Consider the following 20,525-nt stretch of genomic DNA (forward strand, 5'->3'; position numbering starts at 1 on the left):
GGCCACCCCAAAAGGCACTCGGAGCCTCCCCGGCCTCCCCAAAAGGCACTCGGAGGCGGCCCGGCCTCCCCGAAAGGCATTCGGAGCCTCACCGGCCGCCCACAAAGGCACTCGGAGGCGGCCCGGCCACCCCGAAAGGCACTCGGGAGGGCCGGCCGCCCCGAAAGGCACTCGGAGCCTGCCCGGCCGCCCCGAAAGGCACTCGGAGCCGGCCCGGCCTCCCCGAAAGGCACTGACAGGCTTCCCGGCCGCCCCGAAAGGCACTGGGAGCGGACAAGACGCCCCGAAAGGCACTCGGAGGGGGAAGGGCTGCCCCGAAAGGCACTCGGAGCCTCCCCAGATGCCCCCAAAGGCACTCAGAGCCTCTCCAGCCTCCCCGAAAGGCACTCGGAGCCTCCCCGGCCGCCCCGAAAGGCACTCGGAGCCTCCCTAGCTGCCCCAAAAGGCACTCGGAGGCGGCCCGGCCACCCCGAAAGGCACTGGGAGCCGTCCTGGCCGCCCCCAAAGGCACTCGGAGCCGTCCCGGCCGCCCCGAAAGGCACTCGGAGACTCCCCGGACGCCCCGAAAGGTACTCAGAGCCTCCCCGGCCGCCCACAAAGGCACTCGGAGACTCCCCGGCCTCCCCGAAAAGGCACTCGGAGCCTCCCCGGCCGCCCCAAAAAGGCACTCGGAGCCTCCCCGGCCGCCCACAATGGCACTCAGAGCATCGCCGGCCGCCCCGAAAGGCACTCGTAGCCTCCCCGGCTGCCCCGAAAGGCACTCGGAGACTCACCGGCCTCCCTGAAAGGCACTCGGAGGCAGCCCGGCCGCCCCGAGAGGCACTCAGAGGCGACCCGGCCTCCCCGAAAGGCACTCGGAGGCGGACCGGCCTCCCCGAAAGGCACTCGGAAGTGGCCTGGCTGCCCACAAAGGCACTCGGAGCCTCGCCGGCCGCCCCGAAAGGCACTCGGAGCCTGCCCGGCCACCCCGAAAGGCACTCGGAGCCTCCCTGGCCGCCCAAAAAGGCACTCGGAGCCGGCCCGGCCTCCCCGAAAGGCACTGAGAGGCCGCCCGGCCGCCCCGAAAGGCACTCGGACCGGCCCTGACGCCCCGAAAGGCACTCGGAGGGGGAAGGGCTGCCCCGAAAGGCACTCGGAGCCTCCCCAGACGCCCCGAAAGGCACTCGGAGGCGACACGGCCTCCCTGAAAGGCACTCGGAGCCTCCCCGGACGCCCCGAAAGGCACTCAGAGCCTCCCCGGCCGCCCACAAAGGCACTCGCAGCCTCCCCGGCCGCCCACAAAGGCACTCGGAGCCTCTCCAGCTGCCCGAAAAGGCACTCGGAGCCTCCCCAGCTACCCCAAAAGGCACTCGGAGGCGGCCCGGCCGCCCCAAAAGGCACTCGGAGCCTCGCTGGCCGTCCCAAAAGGCACTCGGAGGTAGCCTGGCCGCCCCAAAAGGCACTCGGAGGCAGCCCGGCCGCCCCGAAAGGCACTCGGAGCCTCCCCGGCCTCCCCGAAAGGCACTCAGAGCCTCCCTGGCCATCCACAAAGGCACTCGGAGCCTCCCCGGCCGCCCCGAAAGGCACTCGGAGCCTGCCCGGCCACCCCAAAAGGCACTCGGAGCCGGCCCGGCCGCCCCGAAAGGCACTCGGAAGCGACCGGCTGCCCCGAAAAGCACTCGGAGCCTGCCCGGCCACCCCGAAAAGCACTCGGAGCCTCCCCGGCCTCCCCGAAAGGTACTCGGAGCCTCGCCGGCTGCCCCCAAAGGCACTCGGAGCCTCCCTGGCCGTCCCGAAAGGCACTGGGAGGCGACCCGGCCTCCCTGAAAGGCACTCGGAGGCTCCCCGGCCTCCCCGAAAGGCACACAGAGCCGGCCCGGCCGCCCCGAAAGGCAGTGGGACCGGCCCAGCCGCCCCGAAAGGCACTCGGAGGGGGAACGGCTGCCCCGAAAGGCACTCGGAGCCTCGCCGGCCGCCCCGAAAGGCACTCGGAGGCTCCCCGGCCTCCCCGAAAAGGCACTCGGAGCCTCCCTAGCTGCCCCGAAAGGCACTCGGAGCCTCCCCAGCCACCCTAAAAGGCACTCGGAGGCGGCCCGGCCACCCCAAAAGGCACTGGGAGCCGTCCTGGCCGCCCCCAAAGGCACTCGGAGCCTCCCCGGCCGCCCCAAAAGGCACTCGGAGCCTCCCCGGATGCCCCGAAAGGCACTCGGAGCCTCCCCGGCTGCCCACAAAGGCACTCGGAGCCTCCCCGGCCTCCCCAAAAGGCACTCGGAGGCGGCCCGGCCACCCCGAAAGGCACTCGGGAGGGCCGGCCGCCCCGAAAGGCACTCGGAGCCTGCCCGGCCGCCCCGAAAGGCACTCGGAGCCGGCCCGGCCTCCCCGAAAGGCACTGAGAGGCTTCCCGGCCGCCCCGAAAGGCACTGGGAGCGGCCAAGACGCCCCGAAAGGCACTCGGAGGGGGAAGGGCTGCCCCGAAAGGCACTCGGAGCCTCCCCAGACGCCCCCAAAGGCACTCAGAGCCTCTCCAGCCTCCCCGAAAGGCACTCGGAGCCTCCCCGGCCGCCCCGAAAGGCACTCGGAGCCTCCCTAGCTGCCCCAAAAGGCACTCGGAGGCGGCCCGGCCACCCCAAAAGGCACTGGGAGCCGTCCTGGCCGCCCCCAAAGGCACTCGGAGCCGTCCCGGCCGCCCCGAAAGGCACTCGGAGGCTCCCCGGACGCCCCGAAAGGTACTCAGAGCCTCCCCGGCCGCCCACAAAGGCACTCGGAGACTCCCCGGCCTCCCCGAAAGGCACTCGGAGCCTCCCCGGCCGCCCCAAAAAGGCACTCGGAGCCTCCCCGGCCGCCCACAATGGCACTCAGAGCATCGCCGGCCGCCCCAAAAGGCACTCGGAGCCTCCATGGCTGCCCCGAAAGGCACTCGGAGACTCACCGGCCTCCCTGAAAGGCACTCGGAGCCTCCCCGGCCGCCCCGAGAGGCACTCAGAGGCGACCCGGCTGCCCCGAAAGGCACTCGGAGGCAGACCGGCCTCCCCGAAAGGCACTCGGAGGTGGCCTGGCTGCCCACAAAGGCACTCGGAGCCTCGCCGGCCGCCCCGAAAGGCACTCGGAGCCTGCCCGGCTGCCCCGAAAGGCACTCAGAGCCTCCCCGGCTGCCCCGAAAGGCACTCGGAGCCTCCCCGGCCGCCCCAAAAAGGCACTCAGAGGCGACCCGGCTGCCCCGAAAGGCACTCGGAGGCGGCCCGGCCTCCCCGAAAGGCACTCGGAGGTGGCCTGGCTGCCCACAAAGGCACTCGGAGCCTCGCCGGCCGCCCCGAAAGGCACTCGGAGCCTCCTCGGCCGCCCCGAAAGGCACTCGGAGCCTGCCCGGCTGCCCACAAAGGCACTCGGATCCGGTCCGGCCTCCCCCAAAGGCACTCGGAGCCTCCCCGGCCGCCCCGAAAGGCACTTGGAGGCTGCCCAGCCACCCCGAAAGGCACTCGGAGCCTCCCTGGCCGCCCCAAAAGGCACTCGGAGGCGGCCCGGCCGCCCCGAAAGGCACTCGGAGCCTCCCCGGCCGCCCAGAAAGGCCCTCGGAGCCTCCCCGGCCGCCCCAAAAGGCACTCAGAGCCTGCCTGGCTGCCCCGAAAGGCACTCGGAGCCTCCCTGGCTGCCCCGAAAGACACTCGGAGGCGGCCCAGCCCCCCCGAAAGGCACTCGGAGGCGGCCCGGCCTCCCCCAAAGGCACTCGGAGCCTCCCCGACCGCCCCGAAAGGCACTCGGAGGCGACCGGCCGCCCCGAAAGGCACTCGGAGCCGGTCAGGCCACCCCGAAAGGCACTCGGAGCCTCCCCAGACGCCCCCAAAGGCACTCGGAGGCGGCCCGGCTGCCCCGAAAGGCACTCGGAGCCGGCCCGGCCGTACACAAAGGCACTCGGAGCGTCCCCGGCCGCCCACAAAGGCACTCGGAGGCGACCCGGCCTCCCTGAAAGGCACTCGGAGGCTCCCCGGCCGCCCACAAAGGCACTCGGAGCCTGCCCGGCCGCCCCAAAAGGCACTCGGAGGCGACCGGCTGCCCCGAAAGGCACTCGGAGGCAGCCCGGCCGCCCCGAAAAGCACTCGGAGCCTCCCCGGCCTCCCCGAAAGGCACTCGGAGCCTCGCCGGCTGCCCCCAAAGGCACTCGGAGCCTCCCCGGCCGTCCCGAAAGGCACTGGGAGGCGACCCGGCCTCCCTGAAAGGCACTCGGAGTCTCCCCGGCCTCCCCGAAAGGCACACAGAGCCGGCCCGGCCGCCCCGAAAGGCAGTGGGACCGGCCCAGCCGCCCCGAAAGGCACTCGGAGGGGGAACGGCTGCCCCGAAAGGCACTCGGAGCCTCGCCGGCCGCCCCGAAAGGCACTCGGAGCCTCCCCGGCCTCCCCGAAAAGGCACTCGGAGCCTCCCTAGCTGCCCCGAAAGGCACTCGGAGCCTGCACGGCCTCCCCAAAAGGCACTCGGAGGCGGCCCGGCCACCCCGAAAGGCACTGGGAGCCGTCCTGGCCGCCCCCAAAGGCACTCGGAGCCTCCCCGGATGCCCCGAAAGGCACTCGGAGCCTCCCCGGCCACTCCAAAAGGCACTCGGGGCCTCCCCGGCCGCCCACAAAGGCACTCGGAGCCTCCCCGGCCTCCCCGAAAGGCACTCGGAGCCTCCCTGGCCGCCCACAAAGGCACTCGGAGCCTCGCCGGCCGCCCCAAAAGGCACTCGGAGGTGGCCCGGCCGCCCACAAAGGCACTCGGAGCCTCCCCGGCCTCCCCAAAAGGCACTCGGAGGCGGCCCGGCCTCCCCGAAAGGCATTCGGAGCCTCACCGGCCGCCCACAAAGGCACTCGGAGGCGGCCCGGCCACCCCGAAAGGCACTCGGGAGGGCCGGCCGCACCGAAAGGCACTCGGAGCCTGCCCGGCCGCCCCCCAAAGGCACTCGGAGCCGGCCCGGCCTCCCCGAAAGGCACTGACAGGCTTCCCGGCCGCCCCGAAAGGCACTGGGAGCGGCCAAGACGCCCCGAAAGGCACTCGGAGGGGGAAGGGCTGCCCCGAAAGGCACTCGGAGCCTCCCCAGACGCCCCCAAAGGCACTCAGAGCCTCTCCAACCTCCCCGAAAGGCACTCGGAGCCTCCCCGGCCGCCCCGAAAGGCACTCGGAGCCTCCCTAGCTGCCCCAAAAGGCACTCGGAGGCGGCCCGGCCACCCCGAAAGGCACTGGGAGCCGTCCTGGCCGCCCCGAAAGGCACTCGGAGCCTTCCCAGCCACTCCAAAAGGCACTCGGAGCCGGCCCGGCCACCCACAAAGGCACTCGGAGCCTCCCCAGCCACTCCAAAAGGCACTCGGAGCCTGCCCGGCCACCCCAAAAGGCACTCGGAGCCTCCCCGGCCTCCCCAAAAGGCACTCGGAGGCGGCCCGGCCTCCCCGAAAGGCACTCGGAGCCTCCCCAGCCACCCTAAAAGGCACTCGGAGCCAGCCAGGCGGCCTCGAAATGCACTTTGAGGGGAAACAGCCACCTCGAAAGGCACTCAGAGCCTCCCCGGCCTCCCCAAAAGGCACTCGGAGCCGGCCCGGCCACCCGGAAAGGCACTCGGAGCCTCCCCGGCCACCCCGAAAGGCACTCGGAGGCGGCCCGGCCGTCCACAAAGGCACTCGGAGGCGGCCCGGCCACCCCGAGAGGCACTCGGAGCCTCCCCGGCCGCCCCGAAAGGCACTCGGAGCCGGTCAGGCCACCCCGAAAGGCACTCGGAGCCAGCCAGGCCGCCTCGATATGCACTTTGAGGGGAAACAGCCACCTCGAAAGGCACTCGGAGCCTCGCCGGCCGCCCCGAAAGGCACTCGGAGGCGACCCAGCCGCCCCGAAAGGCACTCGGAGGCTCCCCGGACGCCCCGAAATGTACTCAGAGCCTCCCCGGCCGCCCACAAAGGCACTCGGAGACTCCCCGGCCTCCCCGAAAGGCACTCGGAGCCTCCCCGGCCGCCCCAAAAAGGCACTCGGAGCCTGCCCGGCCGCCCCGAAAGGCACTCAGAGCATCGCCGGCCGCCCCAAAAGGCACTCGGAGCCTCCACGGCTGCCCCGAAAGGCACTCGGAGACTCACTGGCCTCCCTGAAAGGCACTCGGAGCCTCCCCGGCCACCCCGAAAGGCCCTCGGAGCCTCCCCGGCCGCCCCGAGAGGCACTCAGAGGCGACCCGGCTGCCCCGAAAGGCACTCGGAGGCAGACCGGCCTCCCCGAAAGGCACTCGGAGGCGGCCTGGCTGCCCACAAAGGCACTCGGAGCCTCCCCGACCGCCCCGAAAGGCACTCGGAGCCTGCCCGGCTGCCCCGAAAGGCACTCGGAGCCTGCCCGGCTGCCCCGAAAGGCACTCGGAGCCGGCCCGGCCGCCCCGAAAGGCACTCGGAGCCTGCCCGGCCACCCCAAAAGGCACTCGGAGCCGGCCCGGCCACCCCGAAAGGCACTCGGAGGCGACCGGCTGCCCCGAAAGGCACTCGGAGCCTCCCCGGCCTCCCCGAAAGGCACTCGGAGCCTCGCCGGCTGCCCCCAAAGGCACTCGGAGCCTCCCCGGCCGTCCCGAAAGGCACTGGAAGGCGACACGGCCTCCCTGAAAGGCACTCGGAGGCTCCCCGGCCTCCCCGAAAGGCACACAGAGCCGGCCCGGCCGCCCCGAAAGGCAGTGGGACCGGCCCAGCCGCCCCGAAAGGCACTCGGAGGGGGAACGGCTGCCCCGAAAGGCACTCGGAGCCTCCCCGGCCTCCCCGAAAAGGCACTCGGAGCCTCCCTAGCTGCCCCAAAAGGCACTCGGAGCCTGCACGGCCTCCCCAAAAGGCACTCGGAGGCGGCCCGGCCACCCCAAAAGGCACTGGGAGCCGTCCTGGCCGCCCCCAAAGGCACTCGGAGCCTCCCCGGCCGCCCCAAAAGGCACTCGGAGCCTCCCCGGCTGCCCCGAAAGGCACTCGGAGCCTCCCCGGCTGCCCACAAAGGCACTCGGAGCCTCCCCGGCCTCCCCAAAAGGCACTCGGAGGCGGCCCGGCCACCCCGAAAGGCACTCGGGAGGGCCGGCCGCCCCGAAAGGCACTCGGAGCCTGCCCGGCCGCCCCGAAAGGCACTCGGAGCCGGCCCGGCCTCCCCGAAAGGCACTGAGAGGCTTCCCGGCCGCCCCGAAAGGCACTGGGAGCGGCCAAGACGCCCCGAAAGGCACTCGGAGGGGGAAGGGCTGCCCCGAAAGGCACTCGGAGCCTCCCCAGACGCCCCCAAAGGCACTCAGAGCCTCTCCAGCCTCCCCGAAAGGCACTCGGAGCCTCCCCGGCCGCCCCGAAAGGCACTCGGAGCCTCCCTAGCTGCCCCAAAAGGCACTCGGAGGCGGCCCGGCCACCCCAAAAGGCACTGGGAGCCGTCCTGGCCGCCCCCAAAGGCACTCGGAGCCGTCCCGGCCGCCCCGAAAGGCACTCGGAGGCTCCCCGGACGCCCCGAAAGGTACTCAGAGCCTCCCCGGCCGCCCACAAAGGCACTCGGAGACTCCCCGGCCTCCCCGAAAGGCACTCGGAGCCTCCCCGGCCGCCCCAAAAAGGCACTCGGAGCCTCCCCGGCCGCCCACAATGGCACTCAGAGCATCGCCGGCCGCCCCAAAAGGCACTCGGAGCCTCCACGGCTGCCCCGAAAGGCACTCGGAGACTCACCGGCCTCCCTGAAAGGCACTCGGAGCCTCCCCGGCCGCCCCGAGAGGCACTCAGAGGCGACCCGGCTGCCCCGAAAGGCACTCGGAGGCAGACCGGCCTCCCCGAAAGGCACTCGGAGGTGGCCTGGCTGCCCACAAAGGCACTCGGAGCCTCCTCGGCCGCCCCGAAAGGCACTCGGAGCCTGCCCGGCCGCCCCGAAAGGCACTCAGAGCCTCCCCGGCTGCCCCGAAAGGCACTCGGAGCCTCACCGGCCGCCCCAAAAAGGCACTCAGAGGCGACCCGGCTGCCCCGAAAGGCACTCGGAGGCGGCCCGGCCTCCCCGAAAGGCACTCGGAGGTGGCCTGGCTGCCCACAAAGGCACTCGGAGCCTCGCCGGCCGCCCCGAAAGGCACTCGGAGCCTCCTCGGCCGCCCCGAAAGGCACTCGGAGCCTGCCCGGCTGCCCACAAAGGCACTCGGATCCGGTCCGGCCTCCCCCAAAGGCACTCGGAGCCTCCCCGACCGCCCCGAAAGGCACTCGGAGAGGGCCGGCCGCCCCGAAAGGCACTCGGAGCCTTCCTAGCTGCCCCAAAAGGCACTCGGAGGCGGCCCGGCCACCCCGAAAGGCACTGGGAGCCGTCCTGGCCGCCCCGAAAGGCACTCGGAGCCTTCCCAGCCACTCCAAAAGGCACTCGGAGCCGGCCCGGCCACCCACAAAGGCACTCGGAGCCTCCCCAGCCACTCCAAAAGGCACTCGGAGCCTGCCCGGCCACCCCAAAAGGCACTCGGAGCCTCCCCGGCCTCCCCAAAAGGCACTCGGAGGCGGCCCGGCCTCCCCGAAAGGCACTCGGAGCCTCCCCAGCCACCCTAAAAGGCACTCGGAGCCAGCCAGGCGGCCTCGAAATGCACTTTGAGGGGAAACAGCCACCTCGAAAGGCACTCAGAGCCTCCCCGGCCTCCCCAAAAGGCACTCGGAGCCGGCCCGGCCACCCGGAAAGGCACTCGGAGCCTCCCCGGCCACCCCGAAAGGCACTCGGAGGCGGCCCGGCCGTCCACAAAGGCACTCGGAGGCGGCCCGGCCACCCCGAGAGGCACTCGGAGCCTGCCCGGCCGCCCCGAAAGGCACTCGGAGCCTCCCCGGCCGCCCCGAAAGGCACTCGGAGCCGGTCAGGCCACCCCGAAAGGCACTCGGAGCCAGCCAGGCCGCCTCGATATGCACTTTGAGGGGAAACAGCCACCTCGAAAGGCACTCGGAGCCTCGCCGGCCGCCCCGAAAGGCACTCGGAGGCGACCCAGCCGCCCCGAAAGGCACTCGGAGGCTCCCCGGACGCCCCGAAATGTACTCAGAGCCTCCCCGGCCGCCCACAAAGGCACTCGGAGACTCCCCGGCCTCCCCGAAAGGCACTCGGAGCCTCCCCGGCCGCCCCAAAAAGGCACTCGGAGCCTGCCCGGCCGCCCCGAAAGGCACTCAGAGCATCGCCGGCCGCCCCAAAAGGCACTCGGAGCCTCCACGGCTGCCCCGAAAGGCACTCGGAGACTCACCGGCCTCCCTGAAAGGCACTCGGAGCCTCCCCGGCCACCCCGAAAGGCCCTCGGAGCCTCCCCGGCCGCCCCGAGAGGCACTCAGAGGCGACCCGGCTGCCCCGAAAGGCACTCGGAGGCAGACCGGCCTCCCCGAAAGGCACTCGGAGGCGGCCTGGCTGCCCACAAAGGCACTCGGAGCCTCCCCGACCGCCCCGAAAGGCACTCGGAGCCTGCCCGGCTGCCCCGAAAGGCACTCGGAGCCTGCCCGGCTGCCCCGAAAGGCACTCGGAGCCGGCCCGGCCTCCCCGAAAGGCACTGAGAGGCCGCCCGGCCGCCCCGAAAGGCACTGGGACCGGCCCTGACGCCCCGAAAGGCACTCGGAGGGGGAAGGGCTGCCCCGAAAGGCACTCGGAGCCTCCCCAGACGCCCCGAAAGGCACTCGGAGCCTCCCCAGCCTCCCCAAAAGGCACTCGGAGCCTCCCCGGACGCCCCGAAAGGCACTCGGAGCCTCCCCGGCCGCCCAAAAAGGCACTCGGAGCCTCCCTGGCCGCCCCAAAAGGCACTCGGAGCGGTCCGGCCGCCCCGAAAGGCACTCGGAGACTCCCCAGCTGCCCGAAAAGGCACTCGGAGCCTCCCCAGCTGCCCCAAAAGGCACTTGGAGCCGGCCCGGCCGCCCACAAAGGCACTCGGAGCCTCGCTGGCCGCCCCAAAAGGCACTCGGAGGCAGCCCGGCCACTCCGAAAAGCACTCGGAGCCTCCCTGGCCGCCCCCAAAGGCACTCGGAGCCTCCCTGGCCGCCCCAAAAGGCACTCGGAGACTCACCGGCCTCCCTGAAAGGCACTCGGAGGCAGCCCGGCCACCCTGAAAGGCCCTCGGAGCCTCCCCGGCCGCCCCGAAAGGCACTCAGAGGCGACCCGGCTGCCCCGAAAGGCACTCGGAGGCAGACCGGCCTCCCCGAAAGGCACTCGGAGGCGGCCCGGCCTCCCTAAAAGGCACTCGGAGCCTCCCCGACCGCCCCGAAAGGCACTCGGAGCCTCGCCGGCCGCCCCGAAAGGCACTCAGAGCCTCCACGGCCGCCCCGAAAGGCACTCGGAGCTTCCCCAGCCACCCCGAAAGGCACTCAGAGCCTCCGTGGCCACCCACAAAGGCACTCGGAGCCTGCACGGCCGTCCCGAAAGGCACTCGGAGCCTCCCTGGCCGTCCACAAAGGCACTCGGAGCCTGCCCAGCCTCCCCGAAAGGCACTCGGAGCCTCCCCGGCCGCCCCGAAAGGCACTCGGAGCCTCCCCAGCCACCCTAAAAGGCACTCGGAGCCAGCCAGGACGCCTCGAAATGCACTTTGAGGGGAAACAGCCACCTCGAAAGGCACTCGGAGCCTCGCCGGCCTCCCCGAAAGGCACGCGGAGCCTCGCTGGCCGCCCCGAAAGGCACTCGGAGGCGACCCAGCCGCCCCGAAAGGCACTCGGATCCGGCCCGGCCACCCCGAAAGGCACTCGGAGCCTCCCCGGCCGCCCCGAAAGGCACTCGGAGCCTTCCCGGCCTCCCCGAAAGGCACTCAGAGCCTGCCCGGCCGCCCCGAAAGGCACTCGGAGCCTCCCCGACCGCCCCGAAAGGCACTCGGAGGCGACCGGCTGCCCCGAAAGGCACTCAGAGGCGACCTGGCTGCCCCGAAAGGCACTCGGAGGCGACCGGCCTCCCCGAAAGGCACTCGGAGGCGGCCCGGCCTCCCTAAAAGGCACTCGGAGCCTCGCCAGCCGCCCCGAAAGGCACTTGGAGCCTCCCCGGCCGCCCCAAAAGGCACTCGGAGCCTCCCCGGCATCCCCGAAAGGCACTCAGAGCCTCACCGGCCGCCCCAAAAGGCACTCGGAGGGGGAACGGCTACCCCCAAAGGCACTCGGAGCCTGCCCGGCCGCCCCGAAAGGCACTCGGAGCTGGCCCGGCCTCCCCGAAAGGCACTGAGAGGCTGCCCGGCCGCCCCGAAAGGCACTGGGACCGGCCAAGACGCCCCGAAAGGCACTCGGAGGGGGAAGGGCTGCCCCGAAAGGCACTCGGAGCCTCCCCAGACGCCCCGAAAGGCACTCGGAGCCTCCCCGGCCGCCCACAAAGGCACTCGGAGCCTCCCTGGCCGCCCCAAAAGGCACTCGGAGCCTTCCCAGCTGCCCCGAAAGGCACTCGGAGCCTCTCCGGCCGCCCCGAAAGGCACTCGGAGCCTCCCCAGCTGCCCGAAAAGGCACTCGGAGCCTCCCCAGCTGCCCCAAAAGGCACTCGGAGCCGGCCCGGCCGCCCACAAAGGCACTCGGAGCCTCGCTGGACGCCCCAAAGGGCACTCGGAGGTAGCCTGGCCGCCCCGAAAGGTACTCGGAGGCGGCCCGGCCGCCCCAAAAGGCACTCGGAGCCTCCCCGGCCGCCCCGAAAGGCACTCAGAGCCCCCCCGGCCGCCCCGAAAGGCACTCGGAGCCTCCCCGGCCACCCCAAAAGGCACTCGGAGCCTGCCCGGCCACCCCGAAAGGCACTCAGAGCCTCCATGGCCACCCACAAAGGCACTCGGAGCCTGCACGGACGCCCCGAAAGGCACTCGGAGGCGGACCAGTCTCCCTGAAAGGCACTCGGAGCCTCGCCGACCGCCCACAAAGGCACTCGGAGCCTCCCCGGCCGCCCCGAAAGGCACTCGGAGCCTGCCCGGCCTCCCCGAAAGGCACTCGGAGCCTCCCTGGCCACCCAAAAAGGCACTCGGAGGCGGCCCGGCTGCCCCGAAAGGCACTCGGAGCCTCCCTGGCCGCCCCAAAAGGCACTCGGAGGCGGCCCAGCCTCCCCGAAAGGCACTCGGAACCGCCCCGGGCGCCCCGAAAGGCACTCGGAACCGCCCCGGGCGCCCCGAAAGGCACTCGCAGCCTCCCCGGCCGCCCCGAAAGGCCCTCGGAGCCTCCCCGGCCGTCCACAAAGGCACTCGGAGCCTCCCCGGCCGCCCCGAAAGGCGCTCGAAGCCGTCCCGGCCGCCCCAAAAAGACACTCGGAGCCTCCCCGGCATCCCCGAAAGGCACTCAGAGCCTGCCCGGCCGTTCCGAAAGACACTCGGAGCCTGCCCAGCCCCCCCGAAAGGCACTCGGAGGCGGCCCGGCCTCCCCCAAAGGCACTCGGAGCCTCCCCGACCGCCCCGAAAGGCCCTCGGAGCCTCACCGGCCACCCCGAAAGGCACTCGGAGCCGGCCCGCATTCCCCAAAAGGCACTTGGAGCCTGCCCGGCTGCCCCGAAAGGCACTCGGAGCCTCCCCAGCCGCCCCGAAAGGCACTCGGAGAGGGCCCGGCCGCCCCGAAAGGCACTCGGAGCCTGCCCGGCCACCCCAAAAGGCACTCGGAGCCGGCCCGGCCACCCCGAAAGGCACTCGGAGGCGACCGGCTGCCCCGAAAGGCACTCGGAGGCAGCCCGGCCGCCCCGAAAGGCACTCGGAGCCTCCCCGGCCTCCCCGAAAGGCACTCGGAGCCTCGCCGGCTGCCCCCAAAGGCACTCGGAGCCTCCCCGGCCGTCCCGAAAGGCACTGGAAGGCAACCCGGCCTCCCTGAAAGGCACTCGGAGGCTCCCCGGCCTCCCCGAAAGGCACACAGAGCCGGCCCGGCCGCCCCGAAAGGCAGTGGGACCGGCCCAGCCGCCCCGAAAGGCACTCGGAGGGGGAACGGCTGCCCCGAAAGGCACTCGGAGCCTCCCCGGCCTCCCCGAAAAGGCACTCGGAGCCTCCCTAGCTGCCCCAAAAGGCACTCGGAGCCTGCACGGCCTCCCCAAAAGGCACTCGGAGGCGGCCCGGCCACCCCAAAAGGCACTGGGAGCCGTCCTGGCCGCCCCCAAAGGCACTCGGAGCCTCCCCGGCCGCCCCAAAAGGCACTCGGAGCCTCCCCGGATGCCCCGAAAGGCACTCGGAGCCTCCCCGGCTGCCCACAAAGGCACTCGGAGCCTCCCCGGCCTCCCCAAAAGGCACTCGGAGGCGGCCCGGCCACCCCGAAAGGCACTCGGGAGGGCCGGCCGCCCCGAAAGGCACTCGGAGCCTGCCCGGCCGCCCCGAAAGGCACTCGGAGCCGGCCCGGCCTCCCCGAAAGGCACTGACAGGCTTCCCGGCCGCCCCGAAAGGCACTGGGAGCGGCCAAGACGCCCCGAAAGGCACTCGGAGGGGGAAGGGCTGCCCCGAAAGGCACTCGGAGCCTCCCCAGACGCCCCCAAAGGCACTCAGAGCCTCTCCAGCCTCCCCGAAAGGCACTCGGAGCCTCCCCGGCCGCCCCGAAAGGCACTCGGAGCCTCCCTAGCTGCCCCAAAAGGCACTCGGAGGCGGCCCGGCCACCCCAAAAGGCACTGGGAGCCGTCCTGGCCGCCCCCAAAGGCACTCGGAGCCGTCCCGGCCGCCCCGAAAGGCACTCGGAGGCTCCCCGGACGCCCCGAAAGGTACTCAGAGCCTCCCCGGCCGCCCACAAAGGCACTCGGAGACTCCCCGGCCTCCCCGAAAGGCACTCGGAGCCTCCCCGGCCACTCCGAAAGGCACTTGGAGCCTCCCTGGCCGCCCCGAAAGGCACTCGGAGCCTCCCTGGCCACCCCGAAAGGCACTCGGAGACTCACCGGCCTCCCTGAAAGGCACTCGGAGGCAGCCCGGCCACCCCGAAAGGCACTCGGAGCCTCCCCGGCCGCCCCGAAAGGCACTCAGAGGCAACCCGGCTGCCCCGAAAGGCACTCGGAGGCAGACCGGCCTCCCCGAAAGGCACTCGGAGGCGGCCCGGCCTCCCTAAAAGGCACTCGGAGCCTCTCCGGCCGCCCCGAAAGGCACTCGGAGCCTGCCCGGCCGCCCCGAAAGGCACTCAGAGCCTCCACGGCCGCCCCGAAAGGCACTCGGAGCTTCCCCAGCCACCCCGAAAGGCACTCGGAGCCTCCGTGGCCACCCACAAAGGCAGTCGGAGCCTGCACGGCCGCCCCGAAAGGCACTCGGAGCCTCCCTGGCCGCCCCGAAAGACACTCGGAGCCTGCCCAGCCTCCCCGAAAGGCACTCGGAGCCTCCCTGGCCGCCCCGAAAGGCACTCGGAGGCGGCCCGGCCACCCCAAAAGGCACTTGGAGCCTCCCCGGCCGCCCCGAAAGGCACTCGGAGCCGGCCCGCCTGCCCCAAAAGGCACTCAGAGCCTGCCTGCCTGCCCCGAAAGGCACTCGGAGCCTCCCTGGCTGCCCCGAAAGACACTCGGAGGCGGCCCAGCCTCCCCGAAAGGCACTCGGAGGCGGCCCGGCCTCCCCCAAAGGCACTCGGAGCCTCCCCGACCGCCCCGAAAGGCACTCGGAGGCGACCGGCCGCCCCGAAAGGCACTCGGAGCCGGTCAGGCCACCCCGAAAGGCACTCGGAGCCTCCCCAGACGCCCACAAAGGCACTCGGAGCCGGCCCGGCCTCCCCGAAAGGCACTCGGAGCCTCACCGGCCGCCCCGAAAGGCACTCGGAGCCTCCCTGGCCGTCCACAAAGGCACTCGGAGCCTCCCCGGCCACCCCGACAGGCACTCGGAGCCTGCCCGGCCACCCCAAAAGGCACTCGGAGCCGGCCCGGCCGCCCCGAAAGGCACTCGGAGGCGACCGGCTGCCCCGAAAGGCACTCGGAGGCAGCCCGGCCGCCCCGAAAAGCACTCGGAGCCTCCCCGGCCTCCCCGAAAGGCACTCGGAGCCTCGCCGGCTGCCCCCAAAGGCACTCGGAGCCTCCCCGGCCGTCCCGAAAGGCACTGGGAGGCGACCCGGCCTCCCTGAAAGGCACTCGGAGGCTCCCCGGCCTCCCCGAAAGGCACACAGAGCCGGCCCGGCCGCCCCGAAAGGCAGTGGGACCGGCCCAGCCGCCCCGAAAGGCACTCAGAGGGGGAACGGCTGCCCCGAAAGGCACTCGGAGCCTCGCCGGCCGCCCCGAAAGGCACTCGGAGCCTCCCCGGCCTCCCCGAAAAGGCACTCGGAGCCTCCCTAGCTGCCCCGAAAGGCACTCGGAGCCTGCACGGCCTCCCCAAAAGGCACTCGGAGGCGGCCCAGCCACCCCGAAAGGCACTGGGAGCCGTCCTGGCCGCCCCCAAAGGCACTCGGAGCCTCCCCGGATGCCCCGAAAGGCACTCGGAGCCTCCCCAGCAACTCCAAAAGGCACTCGGAGCCTCCCCGGCCGCCCACAAAGGCACTCGGAGCCTCCCCGGCCACTCCAAAAGGCACTCGGAGCCTCCCCGGCTGCCCACAAAGGCACTCGGAGCCTCCCCGGCCTCCCCAAAAGGCACTCGGAGCCGGCCCGGCCGCCCCGAAAGGCACTCAGAGCCTCACCGGCGGCCCCAAAAGGCACTCAGAGCCTGCCCGGCCGCCCCGAAAGGCACTCGGAGCCGGCCCGGCCGCCCCGAAAGGCACTGACAGGCTTCCCGGCCGCCCCAAAAGGCACTGGGACCGGCCAAGACGCCCCGAAAGGCACTCGGAGGGGGAAGGGCTGCCCCGAAAGGCACTCGGAGCCTCCCCAGACGCCCCCAAAGGCACTCAGAGCCTCTCCAACCTCCCTGAAAGGCACTCGGAGCCTCCCCGGCCGCCCCAAAAGGCACTCGGAGCCTCCCTAGCTGCCCCAAAAGGCACTCGGAGGCGACCCGGCCACCCCGAAAGGCACTGGGAGCCGTCCTGGCCACCCCGAAAGGCACTCGGAGCCTCCCCAGCCACTCCAAAAGGCACTCGGAGCCGGCACGGCCGCCCACAAAGGCACTCGGAGCCTCCCGGGCCGCCCCGAAAGGCACTCGGAGCCTCCCCAGCCACTCCAAAAGGCACTCGGAGCCTCCCCGGCCGCCCCAAAAGGCACTCGGAGCCTCCCCGGCCTCCCCAAAAGGCACTCGGAGCCTCCCCGGCCTCCCCGAAAGGCACTCGGAGCCTCCCCAGCCACCCTAAAAGGCACTCGGAGCCAGTCAGGCGGCCTCGAAATGCACTTTGAGGGGAAACAGCCACCTCGAAAGGCACTCGGAGCCTCCCCGGCCTCCCCAAAAGGCACTCGGAGCCGGCCCGGCCACCCCAAAAGGCACTCGGAGCCTCCCCGGCCACCCCGAAAGGCACTCGGAGGCGGCCCGGCCACCCCGAGAGGCACTCGGAGCCTGCCCGGCCACCCCGAAAGGCACTCGGAGCCTCCCCGGCCGCCCCGAAAGGCACTCGGAGCCGGTCAGGCCACCCCGAAAGGCACTCGGAGCCAGCCAGGCCGCCCCGAAAGGCACTCGGAGCCTCCACGGCCGCCCCGAAAGGCACTCGGAGCTTCCCCAGCCACCCCGAAAGGCACTCAGAGCCTCCGTGGCCACCCACAAAGGCACTCGGAGCCTGCACGGCCGCCCCGAAAGGCACTCGGAGCCTCCCTGGCCGCCCCGAAAGACACTCGGAGCCTGCCCAGCCTCCCCGAAAGGCACTCGGAGCCTCCCCGGCCGCCCCGAAAGGCACTCGGAGCCTCCCCAGCCACCCTAAAAGGCACTCGGAGCCAGCCAGGACGCCTCGAAATGCACTTTGAGGGGAAACAGCCTCCCCGAAAGGCACTCGGAGCCTCGCCGGCCGCCCCGAAAGGCACTCGGAGGCGACCCAGCCGCCCCGAAAGGCACTCGGAGGCGACCCAGCCGCCCCGAAAGGCACTCGGAGCCTCCCCGGCTGCCCACAAAGGCACTCGGAGCCGTCCTGGCCGCCCCGAAAGGCACTCGGAGCCTCCCCAGCCACTCCAAAAGGCACTCGGAGCCGGCACGGCCGCCCACAAAGGCACTCGGAGCCTCCCGGGCCGCCCCGAAAGGCACTCGGAGCCTCCCCAGCCACTCCAAAAGGCACTCGGAGCCTCCCCGGCCGCCCCAAAAGGCACTCGGAGCCTCCCCGGCCTCCCCAAAAGGCACTCGGAGGCGGCCCGGCCTCCCCGAAAGGCACTCGGAGCCTCCCCAGCCACCCTAAAAGGCACTCGGAGCCAGTCAGGCGGCCTCGAAATGCACTTTGAGGGGAAAGAGCCACCTCGAAAGGCACTCGGAACCTCCCCGGCGTCCCCAAAAGGCACTTGGAGCCGGCCCGGCCACCCCAAAAGGCACTCGGAGCCTCCCCGGCCACCCCGAAAGGCACTCGGAGGCGGCCCGGCCACCCCGAGAGGCACTCGGAGCCTGCCCGGCCACCCCGAAAGGCACTCGGAGCCTCCCCGGCCGCCCCGAAAGGCACTCGGAGCCGGTCAGGCCACCCCGAAAGGCACTCGGAGCCAGCCAGGCCGCCCCGAAAGGCACTCAGAGCCTCCACGGCCGCCCCGAAAGGCACTCGGAGCTTCCCCAGCCACCCCGAAAGGCACTCAGAGCCTCCGTGGCCACCCACAAAGGCACTCGGAGCCTGCACGGCCGCCCCGAAAGGCACTCGGAGCCTCCCTGGCCGCCCCGAAAGACACTCGGAGCCTGCCCAGCCTCCCCGAAAGGCACTCGGAGCCTCCCCGGCCGCCCCGAAAGGCACTCGGAGCCTCCCCAGCCACCCTAAAAGGCACTCGGAGCCAGCCAGGATGCCTCGAAATGCACTTTGAGGGGAAACAGCCTCCCCGAAAGGCACTCGGAGCCTCGCCGGCCGCCCCGAAAGGCACTCGGAGGCGACCCAGCCGCCCCGAAAGGCACTCGGAGGCGACCCAGCCGCCCCGAAAGGCACTCGGAGCCTCCCCGGCTGCCCCGAAAGGCACTCGGAGCCGTCCTGGCCGCCCCGAAAGGCACTCGGAGGCGACCCAGCCGCCCCGAAAGGCACTCGGATCCGGCCCGGCCACCCCGAAAGGCACTCGGAGCCTCCCCGGCCGCCCCAAAAGGCACTCGGAGCCTTCCCGGCCTCCCCGAAAGGCACTCAGAGCCTGCCCGGCCGCCCCGAAAGGCACTCGGAGCCTCCCCGACCGCCCCGAAAGGCACTCGGAGGCGACCGGCTGCCCCGAAAGGCACTCAGAGGCGACCTGGCTGCCCCGAAAGGCACTCGGAGGCGACCGGCCTCCCCGAAAGGCACTCGGAGGCGGCCCGGCCTCCCTAAAAGGCACTCGGAGCCTCGCCAGCCGCCCCGAAAGGCACTTGGAGCCTCGCCAGATGCCCCGAAAGGCACTCGGAGCCTCCCCGGCCGTCCACAAAGGCACTCGGAGCCTCCCCGGCCGCCCCAAAAGGCACTCGGAGCCTCCCCGGCATCCCCGAAAGGCACTCGGAGCCTGCCCGGCCGCCCCGAAAGGCACTCGGAGGGGGAACGGCTACCCCCAAAGGCACTCGGAGCCTGCCCGGCCGCCCCGAAAGGCACTCGGAGCCGGCCCGGCCTCCCCGAAAGGCACTGAGAGGCTGCCCGGCCGCCCCGAAAGGCACTGGGACCGGCCAAGACGCCCCGAAAGGCACTCGGAGGGGGAAGGGCTGCCCCGAAAGGCACTCGGAGCCTCCCCAGACGCCCCGAAAGGCACTCGGAGCCTCCCCGGCCACCCACAAAGGCACTCAGAGCCTCCCTGGCCGCCCCAAAAGGCACTCAGAGCCTTCCCAGCTGCCCCGAAAGGCACTCGGAGCCTCTCCGGCCGCCCCGAAAGGCACTCGGAGCCTCCCCAGCTGCCCGAAAAGGCACTCGGAGCCTCCCCAGCTGCCCCAAAAGGCACTCGGAGCCGGCCCGGCCGCCCACAAAGGCACTCGGAGCCTCGCTGGACGCCCCAAAGGGCACTCGGAGGTAGCCTGGCCGCCCCGAAAGGTACTCGGAGGCGGCCCGGCCGCCCCAAAAGGCACTCGGAGCCTCCCCGGCCGCCCCGAAAGGCACTCAGAGCCCCCCCGGCCGCCCCGAAAGGCACTCGGAGCCTCCCCGGCCACCCCAAAAGGCACTCGGAGCCTGCCCGGCCACCCCAAAAGGCACTCAGAGCCTCCGTGGCCACCCACAAAGGCACTCGGAGCCTGCACGGACGCCCCGAAAGGCACTCGGAGGCGGACCAGTCTCCCCGAAAGGCACTCGGAGCCTCGCCGACCGCCCACAAAGGCACTCGGAGCCTCCCCGGCCGCCCCGAAAGGCACTCGGAGCCTGCCCGGCCACCCCGAAAGGCACTCGGAGCCTCCATGGCCACCCAAAAAGGCACTCGGAGGCGGCCCGGCTGCCCCGAAAGGCACTCGGAGCCTCCCTGGCCGCCCCAAAAGGCACTCGGAGGCGGACCAGCCTCCCCGAAAGGCACTCGGAACCGCCCCGGGCGCCCCGAAAGGCACTCGGAACCGCCCCGGGCGCCCCGAAAGGCACTCGCAGCCTCCCCGGCCGCCCCGAAAGGCCCTCGGAGCCTCCCCGGCCGTCCACAAAGGCACTCGGAGCCTCCCCGGCCGCCCCGAAAGGCGCTCGAAGCCGTCCCGGCCGCCCCAAAAAGACACTCGGAGCCTCCCCGGCATCCCCGAAAGGCACTCAGAGCCTGCCCGGCCGTTCCGAAAGACACTCGGAGCCTGCCCAGCCCCCCCGAAAGGCACTCGGAGGCGGCCCGGCCTCCCCCAAAGGCACTCGGAGCCTCCCCGACCGCCCCGAAAGGCCCTCGGAGCCTCACCGGCCACCCCGAAAGGCACTCGGAGCCGGCCCGCATTCCCCAAAAGGCACTTGGAGCCTGCCCGGCTGCCCCGAAAGGCACTCGGAGCCTCCCCAGCCGCCCCGAAAGGCACTCGGAGAGGGCCCGGCCGCCCCGAAAGGCACTCGGAGCCTGCCCGGCCACCCCAAAAGGCACTCGGAGCCGGCCCGGCCACCCCGAAAGGCACTCGGAGGCGACCGGCTGCCCCGAAAGGCACTCGGAGGCAGCCCGGCCGCCCCGAAAGGCACTCGGAGCCTCCCCGGCCTCCCCGAAAGGCACTCAGAGCCTCGCCGGCTGCCCCCAAAGGCACTCGGAGCCTCCCCGGCCGTCCCGAAAGGCACTGGAAGGCGACCCGGCCTCCCTGAAAGGCACTCGGAGGCTCCGCGGCCTCCCCGAAAGGCACACAGAGCCGGCCCGGCCGCCCCGAAAGGCAGTGGGACCGGCCCAGCCGCCCCGAAAGGCACTCGGAGGGGGAACGGCCGCCCCGAAAGGCACTCGGAGCCTCCCCGGCCGTCCCGAAAAGGCACTCGGAGCCTCCCTAGCTGCCCCAAAAGGCACTCGGAGCCTGCACGGCCTCCCCAAAAGGCACTCGGAGGCGGCCCGGCCACCCCAAAAGGCACTGGGAGCCGTCCTGGCCGCCCCCAAAGGCACTCGGAGCCTCCCCGGCCGCCCCAAAAGGCACTCGGAGCCTCCCCGGATGCCCCGAAAGGCACTCGGAGCCTCCCCGGCTGCCCACAAAGGCACTCGGAGCCTCCCCGGCCTCCCCAAAAGGCACTCGGAGGCGGCCCGGCCACCCCGAAAGGCACTCGGGAGGGCCGGCCGCCCCGAAAGGCACTCGGAGCCTC

The sequence above is a fragment of the Struthio camelus genome, unplaced genomic scaffold (assembly GCF_040807025.1).
Source record: "Struthio camelus isolate bStrCam1 unplaced genomic scaffold, bStrCam1.hap1 HAP1_SCAFFOLD_33, whole genome shotgun sequence".
In the NCBI taxonomy this organism is placed as follows: domain Eukaryota; kingdom Metazoa; phylum Chordata; class Aves; order Struthioniformes; family Struthionidae; genus Struthio; species Struthio camelus.